The sequence below is a fragment of the Sinocyclocheilus rhinocerous genome, unplaced genomic scaffold (genome assembly GCF_001515625.1).
Source record: "Sinocyclocheilus rhinocerous isolate Xijiao unplaced genomic scaffold, SAMN03320098_v1.1 scaffold2146, whole genome shotgun sequence".
Lineage (NCBI taxonomy): Eukaryota > Metazoa > Chordata > Actinopteri > Cypriniformes > Cyprinidae > Sinocyclocheilus > Sinocyclocheilus rhinocerous.
The window spans coordinates 9,962-18,009 of record NW_015623444.1 but is presented as its reverse complement, the minus strand read 5'-3'; the positions used below and the strand labels follow the sequence as shown (position 1 = coordinate 18,009).

At 36.5% G+C, this 8,048-nt stretch overlaps 1 pseudogene; it reads right to left on the bottom strand.

Moving 5' to 3' along the window:
* Nucleotides 1–1,013: 1,013 nt before the first annotated feature.
* Nucleotides 1,014–8,048, bottom strand: part of LOC107740975 (adhesion G protein-coupled receptor A3-like) — a 15,490-nt pseudogene continuing 8,455 nt past the window's right edge.

Sequence of the window (8,048 nt, the reverse complement as noted above, 5' to 3'; positions counted from 1 at the left end):
TATATATATAAATGTACATTTGAGGAGTCATACCACATTAAATTTTAATGCTTGAGAATACTTACTGGAAAAGGTTCAATAAATTGCATGATTTCCGTTTTTTGTTCTTTTATTTTTTGTCTGATTCCTATGAAATAATTATGCAAATGTTTCTTTTTAAGAATGTCAGTCTTCAAATGCAGCCTTTTTTTGCAAACTCTTTCAGGAACTATTTTTACAAACTGTACCTTTCAGATCAAAATCATAAAATTAGAGATTCACAGTTACAGGTAAAAGTCCGATTTGTAGTCTCAGAGAAGGGAATCTCGCTACACAGCAGTTTCATGCTTCCACAAGCCAGTCTTGATATTCCCAGAACTCTCCACGTTCAGGGGCGACAAATTCTGTAGCCTCTCGGAGTCTTTCGCAGGTCCGTTTTGGCACGCTAGGTTCAACAAAAAATTATATATATATATATATATATTAGAATTTTTGAAAATATTATAAAAAATGTAATTGAACCATTAATCATCATAATCTTAACATTCATATTTACATCCTAGGCAGGTACTTTCTCATCACAAGAAGAAAATCAACTCTGTACAAAAATCCATCTGCGTATTATGAAAGCAATAATCTCAATTTTCTTCAATGTCTCGAGCACTATTGATATACGGCCTAATTTAACAAAGAGAAACCCCTGCGGACTTCATTAGTATCACTAAACTCACAAAGTATCGGTTGTTAAAAGAAAATGCTAAAAGTTGCATTCTGATACACTATTTTTAGCTACAAGTGTGTGCAAGTAAGGCATTATTCTATTTTCCTTCACTCGATCCTGTATTACCCTGCCGGGAAAAGAGCTCGACAGACTTGTGCCAAGTTAGATAAGAAGGGGGAAGGAAAGGTGAGGCTGCACTACAGCAATTATATTCCCGTCACCGCTAATGATGACAGGCAGCCCGACCTGAGAGTCAGCCATCAATCACTGCGTGGGCATCCGACTCTGGAGGCAGCGGCCTACAATTTCTTGCCCATCGAAAACGTCAGAATAAAATACAAAATTGGCCGAATGGATATAAAAATAGACCATTTGTAGACTGACTATGATGCAGCCAAGTGGTAAACTATATGCATTTGTAGGTATTTTCTCACATAAACATTAAATGCAAACTCTTTCAGGAACTATTTTTACAAACTGTACCTTTCAGATCAAAATCATAAAATTAGAGATTCACAGTTACAGGTAAAAGTCCGATTTGTAGTCTCAGAGAAGGGAATCTCGCTACACAGCAGTTTCATGCTTCCACAAGCCAGTCTTGATATTCCCAGAACTCTCCACGTTCAGGGGCGACAAATTCTGTAGCCTCTCGGAGTCTTTCGCAGGTCCGTTTTGGCACGCTAGGTTCAACCCGTAAGACTTGGGCTGTACCTCCAGTTCAACAGCGAGGGGCTGTTTTGGACAGTCTCTAGTTTGGCTGGTGACGTCGGTCCCCGATCCGTCCCCTCCTCCGACTAAGCCTCCATTACTGACGCCGTTCCCCATGTTGTTGCTGAGCCCGTGCCCAAAACTGTTACCCGGGCGGACGCCTCCACCTTTGGCGAGGTGCCGCGAGCGGCGGGGCACACTGGTGCTGGCGTCGCTGCTGTCCTTCTGAAGTTGGCTTTGCTGTGCTGGCGCTCCCGGTAAGCCAAATACGCAGCCCGTCGACTGTTACGGGCCTGCAGGCTCTCGTGATGATGGTGGCGCTTGAGCGGGACGCTTTGCACGCTGCCCTCCACGCTGGTGGGGACATCGTACGAGTACTCGCGCAAAACCGTGAGCCTACTGGCCCGATGCGCTCTCGTACGGTTCTTGTGGTGTCGCCCTGAATGCCCGTTGATGTTTGCGTTGCCCGTTCCTGGAAGATTGTTGTTGTTGACCGAATTAGGCCGATATTGGACCTCGATTGGTGCGACGTGCATCTTAATCTCATTGTCGACTGAATGTTCAGTCAAGCTGTTGTCCAATAACGCCGTCCCATTAGCCGTAGAAGGGGCCGCTTTGCATTGAGCCGCTTCCACTTGCAGATTGGTCAGTTTACAGCCTTGGGTGGAGTTACGGACGCTCGGCGCACTCTTATTGGTGCACGAGGATTCGGCGCTGCTGGCTGGACACTTTGCAGTTTCGCCGTTTTCCCTTGCCGTCAAGACAGAGCCTCCGGCTCCCGCCACTGGCAAAAGCAGGGAATCGATCTGTACGGCATAGTTGCGGCGAACCAGGCAACAAGCTCGTGACCAATGGCGGCGCATGTCCTGACGGTTCACGCAGTGGTGCGCCACAAGAAACGCCCCGAGAGCCAAAGCGGCGGCGCCGAAGAGGCAGGCGAACACCAAATCTGCCGGATACTCCTGGGACACCGCAAGAGCGCCAAACACCCACAGAGCGACATAAAGTGCAAGAGACCCTGCCACGCCGATGAGTTGGGCCACAAAAGTATGCTCGTTCTCCAGAGCCGACATCGGGACCGGTTGATCGGCGGCTGCAGACGAGGACTCCAGGAGGGCCGGTGTGATTTCGGTCACTTCGGCCACAGAAAGGTGCTGCTGCTCCTCAGACTGTTCCTTGAGCTCGAAGCGGCGCTCGGGGTGCCGGCGGAGCTGAACGAGAATGCTGAGGAAGTACATGCAGTCCACGAAAACGATGAAGGCTGCCGGGCCGTAAAACGCACCAAGACTGGGTTCCCATGCCATCCAGCAGCTGCCGAAAGACAAGAGAGGCTTTTTAAAGTCTATAGAAATGAAACTTCACCCTATTTACTTTCTAAATGCATGTTATTGTTCTTAAGTGAGCCGTTAATTTGTGTTTGTGTTACAACGATTTTGCTGACTTCGTAGTTGTTAATCAAAATATCATAACTGGATAGTCCAGAGAAAATACAGACTTCTCTCTGATGATGTATGCTGGACCTCTCCAAAAATGTAGTCCATTTTAACCTGCCCCTTTCTTATGACAACTGTAAGCTCATTCTGAATTGAATGCTTATATTGCTGTTGAACACTCAAAAAAACTAAAATGCCTTCATAAATACATTCACATAAGGCCATTTGATTACAACACAAATTGTAATGGTTGATTATTTCCCATAGTATAACGATGATTATGGTCACCCTTTATTTTAATCTGCCAATACTTAGTGTAATCACACTATAACAATAAGTAAAATTAAATAGCAACATGTGCTTAACTATAAGTTTAGGGTTATTTTTAGTATTAGTTGCTTGTAATTATACATTATTTACTGTTATTACTATATCAAATACCTATAAAACATGTAAAAAAAAAGGCATGTTAAAATAAATAATTAACATGACTATTAATGTAGATTAATTTTAAATTTTGTATTGCCATATCAGCAAATACTGTATCTATGGCAATAATAATAATAATAATAATACTACACTGTTCTAAGTGTTCACATTAAACATTCATAAACACATTTATCTAGGGCTGTTCAATTATAACAAAAAATCAAAACGGTTGATTATTTCCAATTATATTATAATAGTGATAATTATTAATTATGGAATTATTATTTTTTGTCCAATCAGCATCAAAGATTATATTGAGGGCAATAACAATAATTACATTAATATTTATTTTATGCCATATCAGCCTCAAAATTTGTATCTATTGCAATAATAATAATAATAATAATAGTAATAATAATAATAATAATAAGAAGAAGAAACAATTAAACTACTAAAATTACAATAACTACATAATATTTTAATGTTTTTAATGTTGATCAGTAGAATTGATAATATAATACTGATGTTGTGCTGGTATGTCAGTATGTATACTTTAAGATTTTAAGTCTACACATCTAAAACTAGCTGAGAACTTTTTTTCCTGAGAACTACTTTATTGCTGTTTTATACTTCAGTAAATCAATGTCACATTGTCCTTCTTGGCAGCATTAAAAAACCAAGAAGAAATTTAAATTGTGTATAAAATATACACAGAACAGCGCGAGAACACTCCCATCCCGTTATAAATCACAGCAGCTGTCACTCACTGCAGGTCCGCTCTCCAAAAAGTAGTTTTTACATTAAGTATACATAAGTTCTTAAGTTTACACTAGTGGTATCAAGGGCTTCATCTTATCAGAAAAGTAAAACACTTATGAGGCACTTCTGAGTTCTGTGATGCTCAGCAGAGCGGTTTTTCTTTTGTCACGGTAGCGTGAGATTAATTAAACCCCAAAGATCTCAGATGGTCTGGATTTTCAAATTAAACCACGCTGTTACACAATCCAAACAGCTGTCACAAGTGAAAGAAGGGAGCATGGGAAACCAACACACACAAGGTGGGGAGCCAAAAATAGAGCACCATAATTAGGTTCACACAGCTTCAGAAGGTCTAAACTACTCTCTCCTTTATAAAGCATTATTCTGCACTTTACAGAGCATGGGCATTAGGCTCCAGCGATAGCAGAAGCAATTTCTCATGACAGAGAAATGACAGGAAGTGTTCGCAGGGGATTTGAAAAGCGCCTTGAGGCAGATACAGGCTGGATCTCTACAGTCTGTCGTTAACAGCAACGAAGTTAAGGAAACATATACACCATTGCATTTTGTCTCAAATAGTTTACATGGATCCAAACACAAAAGTCTAACTGATTACACAAAATCTGTAAATTACAATCATATATATATATATACTAAAACTTTAACTAAAATGTAAATGTCAAAATATTAACAAAAACTATAATAGTAATGATATTAAAATAACAGTGCATTTAACAATACAGTACTTTAGTTTATTTTACGTTTGTTTCATTTAGCGAGTAGCATTCTATTAACATCTTCCAGTTAATAAAAAAATAATGAAAATAATAAGTGGCATCCAGTTACTACAAAATTATATATATATACATGAAGAGTTCATTTGCAAAAACCGATAAACGCCACTTAAAAAAAAAAATGAGCTGATTGCCGTGTATTATTCTCCACATATAGCGCGATCTGAACCCAAAACACGTTTTGTCAAAAAAGCTGGTTTTGTCCACTTTCAAGGCATCGCGAGTTCACGTTTTACTGCAGAATAGGGATGGGCGTATCGATTCGAAGTATCGATAAATCGATACAGATGCGAGTATCGAAAGTATCGATACTCAAACAAAAAATATCGATACTAAGGTGCGTTTTATTTACCAGTGGTTTTGTTTATTTAACAAAAATAATAATAATAATGCGTACAATATGCATTGAATTGGACGAATAACCTTTGTTTTTGTTTGAAATACATTGATAGTTGTATTTTTTTGTATTTGATCTCAGTATTCCTATCAATGTTGTGTAAGGGTTTTTTATGCATAATAGAAACCCTAGAATGTGATCAAACTGTTTAAAATAGCTGGGCTAAGATATATAGAAATATGCAGAAATATGTTAATTCAGTATAGACATTATCCCACCGGTTACAATAGTGACTGACCATAAAATAAAAATGTTCACACACTTTAAAAAAAAAAATAAATAAAAATTATTGATTATTTCAAAGGGTTAGTAATGACACATCATTTGGATATTTTCATGTCTGGGAAAAATTTGGGATTAAACGGGTTAAAATGCGTTTTAAACATAAAGTTAAGTGGTTTTCATTACCCATTTTACTCTTAGTAATTTAATAATTTAATAAATTTCATAATTTAAAAGTTTAGTGCAGAAGTATCGATATCGACGATACTGCCTTGAAAAATATCGGTATCGTATCGGAAACAAAATAAGGGGTATCGCCCATCCCTTATGATCACAACAACAACAACGTTTGTCAGGCGTCTACATTGTCATCTGAGGAGATCTCAAAGATTAAACAAGTGTTTTTTAAACTCTAAAACATGAAATGTGGAATTATCTGCTTCTGCCAAAAAAAAGACTGTTGGAGTTATCTGATTTTGCTATAAAACAAACTTTTAATATGTAAAAAAAAAACATATTTTCAATTAACTTTAATTTTGTAAATTACCTGTATTTGTTTAAGTTATTATTACTTAATCAAAACAACCCAACTGCAGTTTGATTGATATTACTTGGAATGCGCAATAAAAAAAAAAACGTGATTTCTGAAAAAAAATTTAAATGGAGTTATCGGTTTTTGCAAATGAGCTCTTCATTAATATATATATATATATATTAAAGTCCTCTAGCTTGAATTTTATTGAAAGGGATAGTTAAAAAGCACCTTAAACTCTAATACTTACTAAGGTGCATTGACTTGACTGCCGTAGTTTTTGATGTTAGCTGCAGCTGTTATTCCACACACAATGATCGGTATGCCTCCACCTATTAAGTAGAATCTGTAGAAGAAAACAACAACAGTTACTAAACTTAGTAAGGTATTATATGTATCCTCATGTTAGAGCATTAATGCTGGAATACACTATGACTTTATAAGATCTGAACATATTTTAAAACACTAGTTTCATACACTGGCTCTCACTTTGGCAACTAGTGTCGATGTATAACCACTATCCAGACTGCAAATCATTGCAAAAATTTGGGCAAAAGTTATGTTGCGTATTCCAGACTTAAAGGGATATTTCACCAAAAAAAATCTAATCAAATTCTGTCATCACCAGTGTTGTTACTGGGAACTAAATCTATTAAAAATAATTTGCAATAATTGACAAAGCTTAAACTAAAATAAAATGCAAATATTAAATGAAAAACTTAAGAAAATAGAAAATTAGAAATGTTGCCTTGGCAACTAACTCAAAATCATTTTAAGCACTAAAATTATAAAAAATTACAAAATAAAAGTTAAATAGAAATATTATACATTAATATTATTATATAGTATAAAATGACAAATGTACAAATTTAAACTAAAATCAAAATAAAAACTGAAAATATAAAAATAAAAACTAATTTAAAATATTAATAAATGCTGTATAAATGAGGTACACTGACTATCCTGTAAATACTAGTGTTTCTGTGTCCTAAGATAGTTATGAGGCTGGATACTATAATACTACACAAATACTACTAAAACAACACTAGTCATAATTCACTCATCCTGTGTGACTAACTTTCATAAAAAGAAGATTTTGAGACATGTCTCTGTGATTTTATGTTGTCCATACTATAGACACAATGGTCACAAACTCTTTGGTTACCAATATAAAAAATAAAAATAAAATAATAATATATATATACAGAATATATATATATATATATATAAAGAAGATAAATAGATAAAGTAGAATTAAAATAGAATAGAAAGTGAAACTCACTAAAACTCTTTGGTTACCAAAATCTTTTTTTGTGTTCCACAGAAGAAAAACGTCAGTTTTGGGATGACATGAGGGTGAGTAAATGACAGAATTGTATTTTTAGGTGAACTATCCCTATAAGGCACATCATTCTAAAATTCATGGTCAATTTACCTAAAAACAGCCCTGTTTCTGTTGCATATTTACTGACACCAAGTGGTCAGCAGGAGAAATTAATTTAAAACCCACAGTCTTGCCTTTTGAGCAATTTAAGTGTCAAATTAATGGTCCCTAAAATAGATCACAGCATGTGTGCTTGCTCACATATCGATCATATAAATACCGATATATACAGATTCACATATTATTCATACAAATGATTAACCCTTTAGGCGCCAGGTTTTTTTTGGAAAAATGCTGGATTTTGACATCAAGATTTCAAAAGCTTGTGGCTTGAAAGGGCTTAAAGATAGAGATCTACTGTAAATTAGAAAAATGTTGGGCATGACCGAAAGTTTATGTGGGGCATAAATATACTCATCTAATTAGCACATTATGACATCATCAGGGGGCGGCCCTCTTGAATGTCATAATATTCAGGAAATAATAGATATTGAATTGTTTGAACTAGGGCTGTACGATAAATCGCATGCGATATTTAACGCGCATCTTATCAGTAAAGCCGCTTCTGTAATCAGCGGTAAATCTCCATCACGTGCGTGCTTTCACATGGAGCAGCATTAACTACACAGAGCCGTTGTTCACTGACGAGCAGCGCAAAACCACGTTCATATTCGCGCGATTTTTTGCGCA